Source organism: Phyllostomus discolor, chromosome 6, assembly GCF_004126475.2.
Source record: "Phyllostomus discolor isolate MPI-MPIP mPhyDis1 chromosome 6, mPhyDis1.pri.v3, whole genome shotgun sequence".
Classification (NCBI taxonomy): Eukaryota; Metazoa; Chordata; class Mammalia; order Chiroptera; family Phyllostomidae; genus Phyllostomus; species Phyllostomus discolor.
The window spans coordinates 94,908,887-94,931,325 of NC_040908.2; the positions used below are offsets into that span (position 1 = coordinate 94,908,887).

Sequence of the window (22,439 nt, forward strand, 5' to 3'; positions counted from 1 at the left end):
AAAAGTAATTTTATTGATTATGCCATCACAGTTATCCCAATTTTTCTTTCCCCTTTACCCCCCTCCTCTTGTTACTCCTCTTCACTCCAACAATCCCCCCCTTTTAGTTCACGTTCCTGGGTCATGAATGTAAGTTCTTTGTCTTCTCCATTTCCTATACTATTCTTAACCTCTCTATTTTGTACCTACCAATTATACTTCTTATTCCCTGTACTTTTGCTCCATTCTCCCCGTTCCCCCTCCCTGCTGATAACCCTCCATGTGATATCCATTTCTGTGATTCTGTTCTGTTCTAGTTATTTGCTTAGTTTGTTTTTGTTTTTATTTTGTAGATTCACTTGTTGATAGTTGTGAGTTTGTTATCATTTTACTGTTCAGAGTTTTTATCTTTTTATTTTTATTAAATAATTCTCTTTAACATTTCATATAATAAGAGTTTGGTGATGAACTCCGTTAGCTTTACCTTGCCTGGGAAGCACTCTATCTGCCCTTTGATTCCAAATGATAGCTTTGCTAGATAGAGTAATCTTGGTCCTTGCAATAATCATTTTGAATAATTCTTGCCAGTCCCTTCTTGCCTGTAAGGTTTCTTTTGAAAAATCAGCTGATAGTCTTACAAGAACTCCTTTGTATGTAACTTTCTTCTTCTCTCTTGCTTCTTTTAAGATTCTCTCTTTATCTTTAAACTTTGGCACCTTAATTTTGATGTATCTTGGTGTGGTCCTCTTTGGCTCCAACTTGTTTGGGACTCTCTGCTTCCTGGACTTGTATGTCTATTTCCTTTGCCAAATTAAGGAAGTTTTCTTTCATTATTTTTCCAAATACATTTTAAATTTCTTGCTCTTCCTCTTCTCCTTCTGGCATCCTTATGATTTGGGATGTTGTTTAGAGATTCCCAGAGTCTTCTAATTCTCTCCTCATGTTTTTGAATTCTTATTTCTTCATTCTGTACTGCTTGACTGTTTATTTCTTCCTTATATTCTAAATAATTGATTTGAACCCTAGCTTCTTTCCATTCACTGTTGGTTCCCTGTGGATTTTTCTCTATTTCACTTAGTGTTGCTTTCATTTCTTCCCTTATGAGTTTGCTGTACTCAGTGAGATCTCTAAGCATCCTTATCACCAGTGTTTTGAACACTTTATCTGATAGGTCGGTCGACTCTGTTTCACTAAGCTCTTTTTGTGGACTTTTGATCTGTTCTTTCATTTGGACCATATTCCTTTGTCTCCTCAATTTGGCAACCTTCCTTTGTTTGTTTCTGTGTATTAGATAGAGCTGCTTTGACTCCATCTTGGCTCATTCATTACATTGTAAGGGGTGGAGTCCTAGGTACTTGCCTGGGTGGGGCAACTCCCTTCCTCGCTTTGTGTTCCTGTATGTCAGGGAGGAGTTGGAGAGGGAATGATGCTGTTTGCTTGGTTCTTGCCCCATTTCCAGTCACTTACCCTACTTCTCCTATGCAACTGGTGCCCTTCTAGCTGCTGCCCTGGTGCTAAATCACAGAGTGGGTGGGTCTGTGTACATTCTAGGGCCATGCAGCTCCTTCAATCAGACTCTCCTGAAAGACCAGCAGTTTCTTCTGCTGCTGCCACCCCTGGTTTTTATAGCCAAAGTTTATGAGGCTTTATTTCCTGGCACTGGAACCCTGGACTGTGCAGTCTGACCTAGGGCTGGGATGGCTCACTCCCTAGGTGTCCCTCCTGGTTTTTATCTGCTACACATGAATGTGGGATCAACTGTCCCTCTGGCTGCTGCAGCCGCTGCCTGGCCAAGGTCACCTCACCACAGCCACACCATGTCTTCTCTGCCCCAGCTCCTCATCTCTGCCCCTCCTACCCATCTGGATGAATATTTCTTCTAAAATCTTTGGTCATTGGACTTCTATACAACTTGATTTTCTGGCAGTTTTTGTTGTATTTGGTTTTGAGGTTAGTTGTGAGTTTTCTTATGGTTGTGCAAGGAGGCTAAGCATGTCTACCTATGCTTCTATCTTGGCTGGAAGTCCCCATTCTTCATCCATTAATTAGTTGCTATACATATCTCAAAGCTCAATTCAAATTCATTTTCACAAGGTTATGTAATATTGTTTAATGCCCCCACAATTATCTACAGGGTAGATTCATTTTTCCTATTATATGTTCTCAGAGACCCTGCATTTCTTTGTAGCCCTTATTAAAACAGAAATTACAGCCATGGCTGGTATGGCTCAGTGGATTGAGTGCCAGCCTGCAAACCCAGGGGTTGACAGTTTGATTCCCATTCAGGCCACACGCTTAGGTTGCTGGCCACGTCCCCAGTAGGGATACGCGAGAGGCAACCATACACTGATGTTTCTCTCCCTCTCTTTCTCCTTCCCTTCCCCTGTCTCAAAAAATAAAATTTAAAAATATTTTTTAAAAAACCCTGAAATGCCATATGTGTTATATGATTATTTATCTGAAGGCTCTAATCCTTGATAGAAATCAATCTTCACAAGTTGAAAATTGTCATTCCCTATTATTCTCATAGACAGCTAGTATTTAACAAAACAGAGAGAACTAGACTGGTTCAGCTTGATTAGGTCTGGAAGCTACAGCTTTAGACACCCAGAGAAAAGCTACATCTTCCACCAAAAGGGACTTAATCCCCAGAAGATCAGCTTTCCAATATTCCCTGGGGACAACCAGCCATTAGTCAGCATTACCAGGCAGGAATAGGAGAAATTCCTTTGTTAGGGACATATGCAGTAGAAGTCAAGATGACAGAATAGGGGGTCAGTAAGTGCATGCTTAGTAGAACCAGATGATGCCGCAGAACTTTGGGGCAAGCCCAGTAGGAGCCCAAATGGCAACATAAAGAGGTGAGTCTAATCTGGGAAAAGAATCCGATTTTATAACAGCATGGAAGCCCTGAAAGTCCAGAAAAAAAGTTGATTTGGGGAGGACCCAACACAACCTTAGGAAAACCCAGGAAGTAGGTTGGATAGTTGGAAAGCAAGCTTGATTGTTCAGGAAAAAAAAATCTGTATCTATATTTGGAGAATTATCAAGGATCTCAGAGCAGTTGCTCCTAGAGCCTATTTGCCATTTACATTCCCAAGGGCATATTATTTTCTTTCACCCCAATAAATCTTGCCACGACATTTAAATTTCTCCCATGCATGTGCCCTTTGAAATTCCTTTCCTGCTACACTTCAAAAACCTGTTTCCACTAGAATCAGCTTTCTAGTGACCACAGTGGAACTGAAGAAACAGCAGTGTGTAGTAAGATTTGGGATTTCACTACCCAGTTGAGCTGAGGTTCCCTCCTCCCCTTGTCCCCCATCCTTTTCTCCTGTCTCTCTTTCTCCTTACTCTACATTTTGTCCTGGGTGTTTTCATGTCACAAATTAATAGTGGGCATGGGTGAGACATTTAAAAGGCATTAAGGTGCTACCACCAGAAAAAAAAAAGTTCCCCATGTCTGTATAATCTGGTGATGATATGGGTTACATGTGCTAGGTTGCCTCAAAAAAAAAAAATTCCACCAAGGAACACTAGTTCACAAAATACAGAGCTCAAACCCTGAGGAAGTTACATGATAGAACAGTGGAAAACACTAGGATGCTCTAACTAATCTTTCTCTAATGTTTTCTCATATTCCTTACTTAGCCTCTACCACTGTATCAGACCACTGTTTTTGTGTCTTTTTGTCCCCTATGTTTTGGGCCAACATTGCATTTTTTTGCAGGCTCTCATGTCAGTTTTGTTATTTTATACCCTTCTTGTTGTATATGTTCCCCCCAGCAATACCCTCAGGTGGCTGGAAGCACATGGCAGCCCTAGTTCATGCAGCTAGCCTGCTCTGGCCTGGGCCAGACCTGGGACTTCCCTCCTCCCCTCAGGCCCACCTTCCTTGGAATTCATCTTCCTTCCTCAGGTGTGAGCCACATACCCTTGGCTCAGCCACTGCAACCAGAGCATGATGCTCCCACAGCCCAGTGCACATGAGAAAGGGTCCACTTGCCATGGGCCTGCCCAGTGGCACCCTTGTGTTCGGCACCACCACTGCAGTACCCCATGACTCCATCATACAGGCAGGGTATTTTCCTTCCCTCCAGCCCCTGCAGAGTCACGCTCCAGTGCTTTTGGTCCCTACAGGGCTATGGGCTGATGGGCACAGGGGTGTGCAGTATATGGAGGGCACCTACTCTCCTGCTGCTGCCATGGCTTTTGCTCTTGGTGCCCAAGGCCTGAGGCATGCCTGACTGTCCAACCCCATCTGCAGGCACTCCAGGAAGCAACCCAAAGTGCTAAGTGATGGTTCCCCAATCTGGCATGCATGGTGGTGGTATATGGTGCTGATGAACTCCTGCAGCTGCAGACTAGCCAAGATGCATATCCTTGGACCCATGACCTACCACTGTGTGGCCTGGGGCCTGGCAAGATAGGGCTACAGTGGCTAGCGCACCCACCTGAGGCCTGTGTCCATGGCCACCCACCTTGTTCCTTGCCCTTGCTGCAGCTACAGCTGCTCATGTGTGCCTGAAAGCCACAGGGCTGCAGGGTACCAAGTTCACCTAGCTGTTTAGTTAAACATAGGAACTCCTGCCTCCAAGGCAAGAAATTCCAGGATCTCAGACCCTCATTAATACTCCTGTAGGTAGACAATAAATATGAAGCCTTTACTTGCAAGTACACACAGAAATGAGAAGGTTTATATTATACTAATTGAAAAGTAATGATTTTAAAAGAGCCTACACAAAAATAAACTAATCTTGATACTGACTGAATGTTTATTACCTTTTCCCATAACTTTTGTGCCTGCTCATACCATACGTATCCAGCAATTTATGATATTCCTAGAGAAGGCCAATTATAGGATGAGTTTACCACCCAAGGCAGTGGAGGTACTAGGAACCCTAGTACAAACAGACATGAGGGTGAAGACCCCCTAGTAAGGCTAGCTAAGGCTGGATGCCATCAAGATTGTCTGTGTGGAGTCAAGGCAACTTGACTGAGTTGAATGAAACCCAGCTAGCTCTGCCTGATTGCCACTGTGACTATTGGTAAAGCTGCCCTCAGAAGACAAGTTAACACTCCACATCTGGACATAAACTGTATTGCAATCTTCAGTGAGGCCTTTGTCCCACTCAGGAGAGGGGCAGAAATGGGCCTTGGGACACCAAGACCAGCAATGAAGTTGGGCAAGGAACTGGCCTTCGGATGCCTAGGCATGCAAAGAAGGGGTTCCCCCCATCCTATTGTCTGGCTACTTCACACGGAGGTTCAGAGCACCGAGGACATTCATGCTCACTTAGCTACCCAATTTCTTCCTCTTTCGCAAGGAAGAAAACCTCTCTCTCCAAATACAATGGGTAATACCACATCTATCCATAGTGCGTCAAGAGACACCTTTTGAAGTACATACTCAACTGCAAGAAATTTAGCCCTGGGTCCCTCAAAGTAAAAGCTTATAGACAATTGGCTTCAGGAAACAGGAGTCCTTCTAAGAGAAGCTTACACTTCTTCCCCTGTACCTTTGAGATGCAAATACGTGGTCTTCAGAATTCTTATCTGTGCTACCATTAGAATGCAAATTTCTTTCTTTTTTAAAAAGTTTTTATTTATTTATTTTTAGGGAGAGAAGGGAGGGAGGGAGAGAGAGAGACATCAATGTGCGGTTGCTGGGGTGTTATGGCCTACAACCCAGGAATGTACCCTGGCTGGGAATCGAACCTGAGGCACTTTGGTTCCCAGCCCGTGCTCAATCCACTGAGCTACACCAGCCAGGGCTGCGAATTTCTGAAAGGTAAATTTTATCAAGAGAGGAAAAAAGTTAGTCATCTGAGCAAATCAATTTAAGGTATTTCAGCTGTTCCTTCTTAGATCAGTAAGTTCTGCATTACAATACCTGTCTCAAGGAAGTATGTCGCTTAACAGTATAAGTTTTTGCCGATAGAAGAGCCTATGTTTCTAGAAGTTATAAAATGTGTTTGTTCATTTAAAGAATGCTAAGTGCTTACTTTATAGATAATACACAGTTGGAGTTTGGTCCTTTTCACTCTGTTAAAGGGACAAGAATTTTCCTTTTGCTTTATATTTTTCTCCCTATCTGATCCCTCCGAAATTTGGTAATTTTTAATGAGTAAGTCATGGCAATATGTTTGCATAAATCCAATAAGAATGTGTTCCTTTTATAATAGGACACATAAAGCCAGTTTCCAACTGCGGTTTTACTAACCAAGATTTTGACTGAAAAGTCATATCTAAGAGAGACATGCCTGGACTCTGGACATGACCAAAAAGCATTAAGTAATTAAGACTGACTTTGAAAGCTGATAAAAACACATTGGAGAAATTCCTTGGTACTTTGTTTACTCATGTGGTTCAGGAAAATCTTTTCAGGAAAGGAACACAGCTTGCTCTTCTGGGAGAAGATAAAGAAGGAACCTCAAGACATTTCTGGGGACCTCAAGAACTTGAGGAATTTACTCAAACCTATAGGTATTGCAGGCAAACTCTAATGGCAACTGTGTGGTTTGGCTACTTTGCCCTGAGGGGTTTAAAGCTTAATCTGAAGATTCCTTATGAGATCCCAGAAAAGGAGATTTTAAGAGTCTCCTGCTCTACTAACTGAACTAGCGAGGCAAGGCTCAGAAAAGCTGATTTTAAAGAGCCTATTTTAATATAATCAATTGCTATTCTTACTATGTTTACAAAAATAATCAGGCAAAATTGAAACTGATTTAATTCTTAACTTTACTCTTTGATAAAAATAGGAGTAATTTTAGGAAGAGGAATTGTGTTTCAATAGAAATCACAATGCTCAGTTGTGAATATTAGACTCTAGTTCAGTTAATTGTCTTCAAAGCATTCTGTTATTTACCTATAAGCTGAACTGGTTCCTGAACTCTTTTAGTTTTCTTCAATCCTCCAAACAAATGTTTCACTTTGTTCTTTTTTTTTTAATTCTTTGGCTAAGAAGCATTAAGAACTAAAACTTTTTGTCCAAAGCTCTGTTTGTATACACCATACAGAATTTACTTGAGCGCCTTATGATATCACTAGAGATGTTCAAACTGAAGATGAGAAGGATCAGACTGTCTATCAGTACTTGCTTTTATTCTAGCAAAAGACTTACATCGGGAAGTCTTCTCAATTGACAGTCTTGCAGACTTAAAAACTGGTTTATGATTCTGTGTTCATTAATTGTGTGTGTGTGTGTGTGTGTGTGTTGCTGTTTTCATAGACACAACCCTTATTAAAAACCTGATTTGCTTATTTACACAGTAGAGACCTCACATTGGAAGCCCATCTGCATTACCACTTCCTGAAATGCAACTCAACAATTTGGCTGAACTGACTTATTTTTAGGACTAGGTAGTTGAGTGGGTGAAGTGTGAAGTGGTCTATTGGCTTTGCTTCTAGAATATAAAACTTCATTATTCAAAGGTAGGACTGAAGGGACCAACTCCTACCATCTTGAAGCTACTTTTTTTTATTCTGCCCAAGTAATTCAGGTGGAAAGACCTGCTTCAGGGATATCTTAGAATCCCTTAACCTGATTTAAACTAAGTATGGTAAACAAGAGGGCTTCAGACAGGTGTGACACACTTTCTTCAAGAGAACCCCCTCCTCCAACATAACCTGGGACACTGTAAAGTTGGTCCTTCCCTCTATCACCTGGCTCTTACCTGTCATATTTTTAATTGCTATAGTTCTCATTCTCATTTTGGACTATACCCCTTTTTTAAGGTATTATTTATTTACTTTTAGAGAAAGGGGGAGTAGGGGAGACAAAAAGGGTGAGAAATATCAATGTGTGAGAGAAACATCAATCAGTTGCCTCTTGCATGCACCACTACTGGAAACTGGGCCCACAACTCTGTCATGTGCCCTGACCAGGAATCAAACCAGTGACCTTTTGCTTTTCAGGATGACCCCCAACCAACTGAGCCATGCCATCCAGGGCAGGACCATGATTGTTAACCTTGTCAAATTTGTTATCTCTAGAATTCAACAAGGATGCCAACTTGTCTGGAAGCACCATCTTCTCAAGACCATGCATAACAACTTCCCAGAGACAGCAACAGACTGACCCAGACTTTACGTAACCTATCCACCTTATGTTAAGCCTCCCCTTCCCTTTTGCTACTTTCTTCCTTTGACAGATAGCAAGAATCCCTGGGCCCAGTGATAGGCAGGACTATGTCCCTTGACAGCAGGAAGAACCTACAGAAAATGAGACCTTTATCTATTTACCTTTGTAAGATTACAGGGCCCAGAGTTCTTCAGAGGGGAAATGGGAGAGTGATTTGAAGTTGCCAGGGTCCACCCCCAAGGCAGTTGTGGGCACATCACCAGGTTGGAGATGGACAGGAGTATAAGAGAAGCAGAACTGAGCCCAAAGCTGTTGCTGGTAAGAATGTGTTTTTGCAGTGCTCTGAGGAGGAATTTCAAAGGGCACACACGTGTGAGAAGTTAAAGCACAGTTGCAAGACTGACTTGGGTAAAGGAAAATAATATGCTTTCGGGGAAGCAAAGGTCAGGCAGGCTCTAGTAGCAACTGCTCCAAGATCCTTGATAATTCTCCATATGGTATTTTGGTTTTCGGGAATAAGCAAGTGTGCTTTCAAACTATCCAACATACTTCCTGAATTTTCCCAGGCTTATGTCAGACCCTCCTCCTAACCAATCTTTTCCCTGGATTCTCAGGGTTCTTCTCCTTTATTCAATCTGATTCTTTACCCAGATTAGACTCTGCCTCTTTGTGTTACCATTTTGGCTCCTACTGTGTTTGCCCCAAAGTTCTGCCTTATCATCTGGTTCTAGCGAGCACCTACTTACCCGTCCCTGTGCCATCTTGACTTCTACTGAGCTTAACAAAGGAATTTCTCCTATCCTTCCCTTGGTAATCTTAGCTAATGGCCAGTTGTCCCCAGAAAGATTGGAAAGCTGATTTTCTTGGGATTAAGTTCTCTTTGGTGGAAAATGTGGCTTTTCCCTGGGGTAACTGAAGCTGTAACTTCCAGACTTAATCAGGCTCAGCCAGTTTGGCTCCCTTCTCTTTTGTTAATTCTTAGCTGCCTACAATAACACTATCACCATGTCTGGTATTCAGTCAGCATTCAATAATCATTTGTTGAAATAATTACTTTAAGATTTTTACACACTTGTAAAATAGAAAGTGGCTTCTGCCTTTCTACCTGGAAGGGGTCTGGTGGAGTCCGGACATTCCCTTATCTTTTGAGGTGCATGCACAGCTCACAATGACATTCCCTTCTACTCTGAAAAATATCCCCCTTAGTCTCTTAACAAAAGAGGTTTCACAAAGTAAATTTCAACAATCATTTTTGTACCAGGCCCAGCTGGGTGGATTCCAAACTGATCTAATCAGGAGCCATTTATCAGGAGTTTGGAATTGAACCTGCAAGATGTCAATTCATTCTAGACTTATTTTTGAATGGGGTGGATATATGGGGAAAAAACTAATAAAAAAAAACAACCATAAACAATAACAACAGCAACAAAAACCAAAACTAATATCAGAAAAACAGAGAATGGACATTTTCTAGATTTTGAGCAAGAAGCAGAAAAAGGTGATATGCAGAAAACAAAACAATGGTAGAGATATACAGAAAGAAGCTAAAAACAGAATTAGAGAAAAATCCCTCATTTCCTTATGACTTTCCCTTTCTCTGATACATCTTTCTTTATGTACCTTGGCTACCTGCCTGCCCTTGAGTTGGTGCCACAGGATAGTTCTGTATCCTTTATAATGAGTTCTCCCTTTCCCTGAATAAGCCAGTTCTTCTGTGTCTATTGCTTGCAACGAAATGAATCTAAGGAAAATACATTTTTAATACTTATAGAACATAGTAGGTACTCCATAAATAACAATATAACTATGATTACTGCAGATGCCACTTATATGGGTTAACATTTAGTAAGCATCTCCTACATGACTGGTGCAAGGGTTTTTTAATATAATAGCTCAATTTTATAAAATCCCTGTAAAATAGATAGATGCATTTCCTATTGAACTAGAATTTGTTCTATATGTACCTATATTCTTTACCACAGGTAAACATGGTGATGAGAGAGCCTCTGCCATTATTTTTTCTCATTGGCACATTGAATAGCTCCTACTATATTAATATGTATGAAGCACATACTTGTTCAGTAAATAACTGAGTGGCCTTGTGTAAGGTTTTAAATATCTTTGAGCCATCATTTTCTTACCTTTAAGTAGAGATTCATACCTGTTTTTCAAAATTGGGATAAAAATCAAATATATAAAAGTCATCTGAAAACATTGAAATAAAGTATCAATTGCTATTCAGCTCTCTTAGTACTTTGTCAGGGCAAGCACCATCAATCTTTTTATGAATGAGAACCCCAAGGCCAGAGGGGTCAAATGGCATGTCCAAAGTTAACAAATGTTAAATATTAAACAGACCATAATCTCTCTATCCTCCATATTTAAATATATCAAGATATCAAGTATGATCAAAATAGACCTGAAGGGGAATTTACTTTTTTTGAATGACAACATATGTCAGCTAGTAAAAGTTGAATGTTTTAAATCTGTGACATTGGGATAAGCAGACAAAGCAAAATGGAAGAGGATCAAACAAAAGGAGGTAAGGAAGAGGAATTCAACCAGTAAGACTGAGCTGTATCAGGACCACTCCCAGGTGGCTCATTATGGGATGCCACCTCATTAAAATATTATCACAAGAGAAACTACTGAGCACCATATGGTCTTGGTAGGTACACCATGGGGAAATTATAGGGGGAAAAGGGTTGATTTGACACACAGGACAAATGATACTGCAATGAAGAGGGGGTTGACTTGTAGATAATCCCTTCCTTGGTGCATGCCAGGTAGAAGTCAACATGGTACAGGGGAAGGTGTTTCTACTTTGAGGCATGCACAGTAGGAGCTAAAATGGTGACTACAAAAGCCTGTCAGTCTAGCCTGGGAAAAGGGTCAAATTGGATAAGGAACACAGAACCCAGGAAGATGCAGGAAATGCATTGGTTAGGGAGACAACCCAGCGTCAGTCCGTGAAATATTGGAAAATTGATTGGTTATGTTGTGGAAAATACACCCACACGTGGGGAGATAACGAAGCACAAACTTTATTACCTGGGGGCCCAGAGGGGGTGGTTAACATCCAAATCTTCTGACCACTGATCCTCACTCTCCCAGGGTTTAAATAGTCCAGGGCTTCCTACCTATGTGGTGAAGCAAGGTTACAGAAGCTGAATGCGGAAGTTAGGTCTATTTGCAGAAGCTACAGAGCACAGGAGCTTATCATGGGAGTCAGTGTACGACCTTGAGTAACTGGCTGTTGCTTTGATACGACTGGTCAGCTTCTACAGTCCTGTGTGAAATTTTGCAAGTGTTACAGTTACAGAGCATAAGAAACTTTTGGAGTTTTCTTCTCCTGCCACAGTTAGATTGAAAGAGTACCTGGTTCTTCCCAAGGCTAAGATAATACAATCCAGTCTTAACAAAGAGGCTCTCTTTCTTACTCTTCCTTGCTTGGTAATATGTGCTCCCCCCTTTGCTTGCATGTTCTTTCTCCACAGCAGCTACATGGCCCTAGCAGCTGCCTGGGGTCTGATGGCTGCACGGATTCCAAGTGCAGGCCTGCGTACAGCAATGAAGTGAAGCCAGGAACAGAAGCTAAGGTAACCAGATAGGGACAAAGGCTGTACAGAGCTAAGTTATGATATGGACTAAATAAATGGCCCAGAAATTTGGACCTATGCCTGTATATTGGGCTTGATGAAGACAATATTGTACTTTTTCCAAGGTGGGGTGGATGGAGATGGAACCCTGGGAACTCAGGAGCAGTCCTTTGATTTTGTCTCTACAATAAAACCTTACCACACCATTACCTCCCATACATCAGTCCCTGGAATGCTTTCTTTGCGACTTCATAAAAGAGCCCCATTTCCACCAGCAACAATACTTGTGGCCTCTTCTCTTCCACCTGGTGACCATCTCTTCCTGAATTTAAAAATATTGTCTCAAATTTAACATGATAAATATATATTTCCTGGTCACCCTTACCCCCACCAAAAATCAAAACAAAACAAAACACCCTCCTCCCTCTATAGTCTTCTCCATGTCAGTAAATGATATCCTTATTTTTTAATAACTAAACCTGAAGTTCTCCTTCATTTTTTCTTATATCCACAGTCATTTTCCAAATTTTGCTGGCTTAATCTTTCAAATGTGACCACTTCTCAATAATCTATTGTTATCACCCTGGTCCAAACCATCATCATTACTTAGCTAAAGGCAATAGCTTCCCTTCTGGTCTTCTGACTTCTTCCCTACTTCTCTTTATTTTATTTTAAATCTAGCAGCCATGTTGATCTATAAAAGTTTAGAGCCTTGGCTGGGTAGCTCATGTGGTTAGAGCACCATCCTGATATGCCAAGGTTGTGGGTTTGACTTCCAGTAAGGGCACATAAAAGAAGCAACCAATGAATGCATGGATAAGTAGAACAACAAATCGATGTCTGTCTGTCTGTCTGGTTTTCTCTCTTCCTCTCTATCTTTCTAAAAAAAGCAATTAAAACATTTATTTAACCCTCCTTGTCTAATAGTTTTTCATCTCATTTAGAGAAAATGTCAAAATTCTTATAGTGGCTCATAAGACATGACAAAATCTCCAAAGATGGCCTACACATACATATTGTAATAAATTTTTAGGTCTCTATCTATTGACTTGAAAGGATATCTTGAACATAGCTATTTTTATTTAAGAAATAACAGATTATGAAAATAGCATGGAATTGTACAACCTGAACTTCTCAGGAGTACCATTCAAGCGGTAAAAAGAAATGCGTAGGACCTTACGAGTATTACCATTTCCCATCAGTTGTGGGAGGGCTGGCCAACTTCTTCCATGGATGATGCAACACGTCTTGCTGAATCGGGACTCTCTTAACTGCCATCCACTGACAGTGGAAGATCTTCATCTGAGCAGACCAGGAGCACTCTGAAGAGACAGTACCAATGTTCAAATGGTTAATGATAGTGATGGAGATGATTTTGAAGATGCTCCAAATTGGGGTTCATGATGGGGAAGTATTCAGCATGGTATCATCTGCTCTGAGAAAATCTCCAATGATGCCAGATAATGCAGAAAATGAAGGAGATGCCTTATTACAATTTACAACAGAGTTTTCTTCAAGATGTGCAAACAACCATCCTGTAGCTTTTATTGGTCCAATAGAAGCTGCTTTTCAAGAGGCCTCCTATTTGAAAGACCAAGATACAAAGCTTCTTGCTATCTACCTCCACCATGATGAAAGGTATTAACCAATGTGTTCTGCTTAAAAATGCTTTGTACTGAATCTGTTGTCTCTTATCTGAGTCAAATTTTATAACCTGAGCTTGGGATGTGACAAAGGACATCAATAGAGCAAGATTTCTGACAATGTGCAAAAGACACTTTGGCAGTGTTGTTGCACAGACCTAAAAAAACAGATCACTTTCCACTTTTTCTGACTATTATGGGAAAGCAATCATCTAATGAACTGTTAAATGCGATACAAGGTACAACAGTGGATGAGTTAATGATGAGACTCAGGGCTGCAATGAAGATCTTTACTGCCCAACAAAAAGACGATATAAAGGATGAGGATTAATGTGAAGCCAGAGAAAATGTGAAGAGAGAGCAAGATGAGGCCTATCACCTTTGACTTGAAGCTCACAGAGCAAAGAAGGAAGCTTATGAGATAGTGATGGCAGAACAGTTTTGTTTGGAACAGAATCACGAAGAACAAGAAGAGCAAGGAATGGGAAGCCATTAGGCTCTCCTTAATGCAGGCCCTGTCCCCAGAGCCAGAAGAAGATGCCGAGCCTTTAGCAAATTGTGGATCCACTCCCCTTAAGAGTTCCTCCAGCAGCCTGTGGCATTTCCTGACCAGCAATAAGCTCCAGATGGTCTTTGATTTTGTAGCTTCCAAAGGATTTCCATAGTATGAGTTCAAGTTACTGGGCAACTTTCCTAAGAGGAATATAACCCAGCTGAACCCAAATAAATCATTATCAGAGGTAAAGTTGTTCCCTCAAGAAACCCTTTCCCTCGCAGCAAGAGAGCAAACACAGACCAGCAGGGGACCCAGTCATTCCTTTGTTCCTTGACCAGCCAGGCCTGCATCAAGAAAAGGAGTTTGTACCTATGCACCTGGCTCACTGAATTCAATGTCACACTTCTGCCTCTTGCAATATCGCTGGAAAAAAGTAATAATAAATACAGCTATTCTAAAAAAAGAAAGAAAGGAAGAAAAGAACATACATGTAAGGCCATTAGGTAGAAACAGCCTGACTTGATGAAAAATCAGAGAAGGCCTAGGTACTGAAATGGAGCAGGCAAAGGGAAGACTAGCACATGGTGATTTACAGGGCAGGCAGGAGCAGCTCACAGACTGAAATGTTTTAAAAGTATGAAAGCATATTTCTAATGTTATAAAAATCTAATAGTTTGAAATTTGAAAGACACACCAACTAATGGAAAAAATTTTTTCTATGAAGGCAGTTAAACATACAGTTAATATGATTTAATTTTTTGGTGTTCACTTGTTCAAAATACTTTTTAACAAAAATACAAAGTCTTTTATTAACTAGGTATTTAGCTTTTCAGTTAGAAAATATGGTGATCTTACATTTAAGCTATAAATATCTTCTTGTGTGAGTAATTTAGCATCATTTTTTAATAAGAGAAGTCATTTCATAAATAAAGCTAAACAGTATTTCATGTACCATTCAGCCAATAAAAGTGCTCTCTGACTACCTAAAATGTTTGTAGAAGGGGGTGGGGATAGAAATGCCTATATTTCAGTATGTCCAAGAATATTTTCTTTGGATTTATAAATATAAATTTATATTTATAAATATAAGTGAGGAGATTCTAATGAGAAAATACGTTTTATATTTCTGTTTTCAAATATACTTGGGGGTGGGAGTGGAATGTCCATAATGGAAGACAGTAAAACTAAAGCCTAAGAACATTAACTACATGCTGCTAACTTATTGAAGCATTTAGACATGTTTGTAGCTTATAGGATCTCAAAAACATAAAACCAAAAATGCTGTTATATTATTTAAGCAATATTTAAAGCAAAATATTTAGAGCAATATTTAAAACTGTGCTGTTTGTAACAAGAGAAATGACCATTAAAAATGCCATAGTTCTTACTTAGCAGAAGCGCAGTGGTCCCATTGCTTATTCGCCCATGCTGCCTGGTAATGAAGTTCCTGTTCAGCACAGTGCTCTTTATTTCCATGAGCTAATCCTCCCAAACAGACAGAAAGAAGATGGCAGAGTCCCAGGTTCTGCAGCACCTGAGTGGGAGTTAAAAAAAAAAGTAGTAAAATATAGAAAAATAGAGAAACAAAAATAACAATCAAACATGAAAATTAACTTCTAAAAAATTTTAGTGGGGCATAATATATCACTAAAAATTTCTGAAATATGGGTTGCTATGTTGCCCCAAAACACTAAGATAGAGCTCAAAGAAATCTAACATTTGGTGGAAAAATGGTTAAGGAATATTAGCCAGCACAGAAATGAAACCTTCTGGCCCCAACTCTGATGCAAACTATAAGAAACAGTTTACATGAGATTATCCAGGTGAAGGATTTACTCACTACCTGGCATGTTGTACATAGACAAGAAATGTTTCTTATTGTTAGCTAGCACTTTTATGATTGACAAATCTACACTATCTTTTAGGTCAGTGACCAGTCCAATTTACCTGTGCATCCCTCTGACTTTTTAGCCCAATGTCTGAAACACAGATACTTTTCTGTTTTATATCTAGAACTTATCTGGCTATATAAATATTCTCAGATGTACTGAAATAATCTCAGCACTGCACTTGTAGTGCTTTTCCAAAGCAGAAAAATCAAAGCACCTGAATTATTCCTGCCTGGTGGGGTAGGTGATGAGGAGGTCACTGACTCAAGGGCATGTGTTATTGGGGCTTTCTCCCACACTGCTTCATGTTCCTATGTTCATAGTTATAATTAAAGATTTCAAAATACCCTTGAGTTCTACATGCATGTAACTCCTTTACAAACAGGATTCCAATACCATTACCTAAAAAATGCAATTCACCAGTCAGGGGTTGTAGAAGTTTCCCTCCACCACAGCCATACAGATTATCTGGCTGTCCTATGCTTCTGTAGACTTCTGAGAGCAGATTTTAAAAACATGGAAACAACAAAAATTGGAGAGGAAAACTATCACTTTATGAAGTTAGCAAACTGGAAATTACCAATATGTAAATCCCATCTCTAAATGCTATGTTAGAAAGTAAAATACGAGATTGAAATATACTCAAGGTTTGGATTAGCAACACAAAAGGATTCCATACAGCAGAACAATGATGTAATTAATACCTGAGAAGAGTTTCACAGAATTTCATGAATTAGGTAAGAAGCAAATCTCAACTGACCAGGCTTTTCATACATGAAAAAATAATCATTAAAAAAACAAATAATCCTGCCAACACCTAAAACTGTAGATGGGAAAATAATGTTCTGAAGCAAGGTCTGGGTCTTGAAAACACAATTTGGTAAAATCAAAGACCAAGAATTTTTCTTGAGAAGAAAACTCAAAATTGTATTATGTCATAATTGGTAAAATGTTATATAGATAAGAAGAGGTTTGATGAGTCAAATCTTTGCTGTGGAATTTACACACAAAAAAATTTAATTCTGTTTAACTCATCTCAGTAAAATTAAAATAAAAAAATTTAGAACTTCTATTGCACAGAAAATTGAGGAAGAAATTTAACTGCCTAAAGGTGATTGCTCCAGAGACTATCTCCTAAATAAAAATTCATTGGCATTGGTATCCTTCTGTAATTGCAATTAAACCATTTCTATTCGTAAACATGAACTCAAGCCCTCAGTGCTGGAACACTCAAGTACTTAAGCCTGGCTCAGTGCCAGGAACATGGAAAATATTTCACAACTCAGTAAAAAAGAATAAGCCTATTAAGAAGCAAAAAAGGGGTGCAGGAGGGGCTGACTTAAGGGGAAAACTGAGACTCAGAGCTGACTGTGGGCTACAGCACAGGTTGCCATGGTGGGAGAAACTCCCAGTTTCACATGAGAGTTCATTGAAAAGTGTGCTATAGACTAGCAGGTGAGCTGCATTGTTCCCTCTCTGGCCCCTCCCCACAGGTGGCACCTCAGCACAGCAAGGAGGGTTGCCCTTCCCCGGGTGAATACCTAAGTCCCTGTCCCCTTACAACATATCAGCTGTGCCAAGACAAAGAAACATGGCCCAAAGGAAAGAACAGACCAAAGTCTCAGAAAGAGAACTAAGTGAGGAGGAGATCGCCAACCTGTCCAATGGAGAATTTAAAGCCCTGGGAATCAAAATGCTCACAGATCTGACTGAGTTTGGTCAAAAAGTGAAAAAACAAATGAAGAATACCCAAAGTGAAGTAAAGCAAAATATTCAGGGAACCAACAATGACAGAAAGGAAACCAGGACTCAAAGTAACAATTTGGAACAAAAGGAAGAAATAAACATCCAACTGGAACAGAATGAAGAAACAAGAATTCAAAAAAATGAAGAGAAGCTTAGGAACCTCTGAGACAACTTTAAATATTCCAATATTCAAATTATAGGGGTGCCAGAAGAAGAACAACAACAGCAAGAAATTGAAAACTTATTTGAACGAATAATGAAGGAAAAAAACTCCAATCTGGCAAAGGAAATAGACTTCCAGGAAGAGAGTCCCAAAGAAGTTGGACCCAAAGAAGAACACACTAATGCACATCATCATTAAGTTACCTAAGATTAAACATAAAGAGAAAATCCTGGAAGAAGCAAAGGGAAAAGAGAGAGTTACCTACTAAGGAGTGCCTATAAGACTGTCAGCTGATTTCTCAAAAGAGACCTTACAGTCAATAAGGGGCTGGAAAGAATTATTCCAAGTCATGAAAGGCAAGGACCTACATCCAAGATTGCTCTATCCAGCAAAGCTTTCATTTAGAATGGAAGGGCAGATAAAGTGCTTTCTCAGATAAGGTCAAGTTAAAGGAGTCCATCATCACCAAGCCCTTATTATATGATATGTTAAAGGAACTTATCTAAGAAAAAGAAGATAAAAAACATGTATAGTAAAATGACAGCAAACTCACAATTATTAACAACCACACCTAAAACAAAAACAAAAACAAATTAAGCAAACAACCAGAACAGGAGTGGAACCACAGAATTGGAGATTTCATGGAGAGTTATCAATATGGGAGAGGGAGAGAGGGGGAAAAGGTACAGAGAATAAGTAGCATAAATGGTAGATAGAAAATAGACAAGAGGAGGGTGAGAATAGTATGGGAAATATAGAAGCCAAAGAACGTAAATGTATGACCCATGGACATGAACCAAAGTGGAAGAATGTGGGTGGGAAGGGGTGTGCAGGGTGGAGGGGAGTGAAGGTGGGGAAATGGTACAACTGTAATAAAACATATTTTTTTAAAAAAGTGGCATCAGACCTGGCTGGTGTGGCTCAGTGGATTGAGTGCCGGCCTGCAAACCAAAAGGTTGCCAGTTCTATTCCCAGTCAGGGCACATGCCTGGGTTGTGGGCCAGGTCCCCAGCAGGGGGCGTTTGAGAGGAAGCCTACATTGATATTTCTCTCCCTTTCTTCCTTATTTTAAAAATAAATGAATAAAATCTTTAAAAAATAAAAAGTAAAAGGACCATCAGAAGTAGGAGTATAAGGCAAAGACTTCCCAGAAACCAAAATAGCTCTTAAAACTAGGAAGAAAAACAGTCTCCATACTGAAGTCAGAGGTTAACAAGTTTGTGTTATGCATTATTCAGAAAAGATATTTCTTAACATGATTCAGTGTTATTTCACTTTACTCAGCTGAGAATTTATCATTTTAATAATAGACTCTGAAGTCCCAGAGGCAAGAACACTTCCTGCTTTTGCAAACACAACCAGATTTCCTTTGTTTTAAAAATGTGACTGAAATGCAGGCTTCAGGTACCAACAAGGAAATTAATATAATCTGCCCACACAATGTTTTTCTCCAAGAACAAACCTTAGACTACATGTTCCGACGTTCCTCCTAACACAGTCTCTCCAGACACTTCAAAGAATGAAATGTGGTTATTTAGCCTACGTTGGTTTTTTTTTTCATCTTTGTTTTTGCACAGAATATAATTCTTGCAGAGCTGGTGAACTTGCAAGTGCTAGCTTGTCCTTTGAATCAAGTCCTCTGCATCTCAGCATCCCATTTCCCAGGCTGTAGTCATTCACAGGAAAGAGTACTTAGCTACCTGCAATCCACAGTTTAACATTTTCTTTGCATAAAACTGGCTAGACCGCTTTAAGAAACAATGACTAGTGCATTTATTTTTGTGTTTAGTTTTGGTTTTATTTTTATCTATACTTTTAAAACCACATTAGGTTTGGTTTCATCTACTTGCATCTAGAAGCATCCTAAGAAGAAACATAATTTGTAAATGCTTTCTCTCTTCTAGTTTATTATTTAGCTCTGTTACATGCTTTTCTTCTCAATTTTTAGCAATGTGGTAAAATACATATAGCATAACAATTTACCATCCAATCTTTTTAAGTGTATAGTTTAGTGATATTAAATACATTCATACTGTTGTGCCACCATCACTATTTATCTATAAACATATATGTGTTTATACATATATTTAAGTCAGCAAGTCACTCTCAATCGATAAGTCACATCTGTGGTCCACATAATAATCCACACATGTCACAGGCATGAGAAGGTGAGAAGGCGGACAAGGAGGTCTTCGTCTCCTTGAAGATACGGGTTTTTGTAGTGTTTTGTAGTGTCTGGCCAGATTAAAATTTGGGGAGCTATAGAAGGTAAGACTAGGCCAGAAGGAAAACAGTTTTCATGGACTGGATTTTCTATTTTTTATTTAACATGTTTTCTTCTATCGTATGAGGAACCATAATTCAGTCAACAGATCTTAGTTCTCATTTAATTTGCTTTTATATGGGCTTTCGACTCTGAAATTAGCATAGTTCTAAACCATTCTATTTTTTCTTATTAGATTAGAAGAAACTTGATGACATATATTTGTATTTTTGTGCTTTTTACAATGTTCTGGGCCGTAAATATTGCTTAATGAATGAATTTTTCTCTAATCTAGAACCCTTTCTTCTGGAAGTTAAATATTTAATGCCCTGAAAACCCACCAGGTGGCGTTCCTAGACTGCCTAGTTTAGGTCGCACTTGCTGAAAAGAATTTTGGGCACAGGGACAAGGAGCTGAAGTGTGATTTCTGGTTTAAAAGAAGGAAAAGGGAGACAGAGAAGAGCAAATGCCTTCGGTGTCAGCATTCCTGGCATCCACAGTTAAGCCATAACAGGAGACTTCCAGTGGTTTTACTTAAATGTTTATGCATCCCTTATATTTGATTCATTTTCTAGCTCTTCAAGTTTGGGGGCTCTCCTCTTTTCCTTTGTGCTCAGTTACAAGATCCAGTGCATCATAGCAATCTGATAAACTCTTGTTGGTCTGAGATGGCTGGCTCTGTCTGCATGTTGACCTCTATAATGTTTCCATGAATTAGGCTTCCTGCTGCTCTGTTCACTTCCTGGTTGGTGGCATCAGCTGCCTCGGCATTGTGGTTGAATCATCAGAGCCACTCTGCTACCTAGCAATACCTCCATGAGTCTGGATCCTCCATGGTGGGGATCCAGTCCCATTTCCTATAGTAACTTCGTCAAAACTGCAGCTCTCCCCTCAATCCTCCCTCCTCTCCTTTGCCACCTGTCCTTTTCAGGAGATGACTCCTTACCACCCCACCCCCATCCTCTCAACTCACAGATAAAGTAAAAGACATCTTCTGGAGACCCCCTCAGCTTCCTAAGGCTGCACCTTTGAATTTCCTCCTATTCCCATCTATCCTCCTCTGTTCTCCTCCTGAGATGTTGGAAGAGGTGCTTTTTATTTTGGTCAGCGTGAATTCTATCTACTGACACTGTTTCATTCTTCTATTTGTTCATTTATTTACCCGTTCCTCAATCATTTATTAGTTTTTGCTGTGTCCTGGGTTCTGGGAATATAGTGGTGAGCAAAACTGACAAGGTCTCATAGGAGAGACAGCTGGTTCATTGAATAATTAGCCCCGTAGATGAAGTGATGTACACATTTCCATGCTATACTGAGACATGCTAAGAAAATGTGGCTTTTTCATTCCTATAACTGATATGTCTTCCTCACAAGCCAGGTATGATTTAGACTAAGGAATCAAAATAAACATACCTGGGCAGGTCATTCTCTTTGAGAATATGGCCACCTGCACCTCTTGGGGAAGGGGTCTGCTTAAAGCCCAAAGGAAGACTTTGCTGGACACCGTGGCAGGAAGGACTGCCAACAGGCTAGTGACTCTGATTTCTCATGTTATGCTGCCCCTGTGTCTGTGGTTCAGCTCTCCAATGGGCTGTGGGGTGGGAGGCAGAGGGAAGATCTGGGTGGGGGCAGCATAGATGTGTGGTAACTACAGCTAGACTTTAAGAGAAGGATTCTGGGAACAAGTGGAGGCAGGCCCAGTGGGTTTTCAGGCCAGGCCCATGCCCAGGGTTACAAATCCCAGGTGTTATGACATGAGAATGTAAGTTAAGATGGAAGCCAACCCAGTCAGTGATTGAGGGAACTCAAGCGTGAGGAGGTTTTGAGCAGAGAATGGGAAGGCAAGGTCTGCCTGAAGAGCTTGCGTTGAAAAGTTGGAATCTGCCTCATAGCTCCCTAGTAATGTGTCACTCATATTTGCAACTCCACTATTCACTACTTCTTTTACTTCAATATTTCATCCTATATCAAAAGGGAAATAGTGTTTGGGGGAAGAACTGCTCTGACCACGTAACATTCTTACCAACAGATGTAAATAACATTTGCTGAGCACTTTGCTATGTCAGAGATTATGCCTACCTTCACATTCTGCTATAGACTGAATCTGTGTCCGCTCCCCCCCCCAATTCATATGTTAAAGCCAAACCGCCAATGTGACAGTGTTAGGAGATGGGACCTTTGGGAGGTCCGTAGATCATGAGGGTAGAGCCCTCAAGATTGGGATTAATACCCTTATAAATGAGACTCCAGAGAGCTCCCTCAACCCTTCCACCATGGAAGATATGGCGAGAAGGCAGTATCTGTGAACCAGGAAGTGGGCTTTCACCAGGCACTGAATCTGCTGATGCCTTGATCTTGGACTTAACCATGCCTCTAGAACTCTGAGAAATAAATATTTGTTGTTTAAGCTAATCAATGGTAATTTTGTTACAGCAGTCAAATTGAGTCTTTTAAAAAATTTGCTCCCCACAACAACACTGTGAAGTAGGCACCATTATCTTTATTTTGGAGATAGAGGTTCAGTGAGGTTGCCCCAGTCACATGACTGGTAAGTGGCGTCCAGTCTATCACTCCTGAC

The 22,439-nt window shown here is 40.1% G+C and overlaps 1 pseudogene; it reads left to right on the forward strand.

The window, feature by feature from the left end:
* Positions 1 to 13,002: 13,002 nt before the first annotated feature.
* Positions 13,003 to 14,500, forward strand: LOC114498814 (annotated as a pseudogene).
* The last annotated feature ends 7,939 nt before the right edge of the window (positions 14,501 to 22,439 follow it).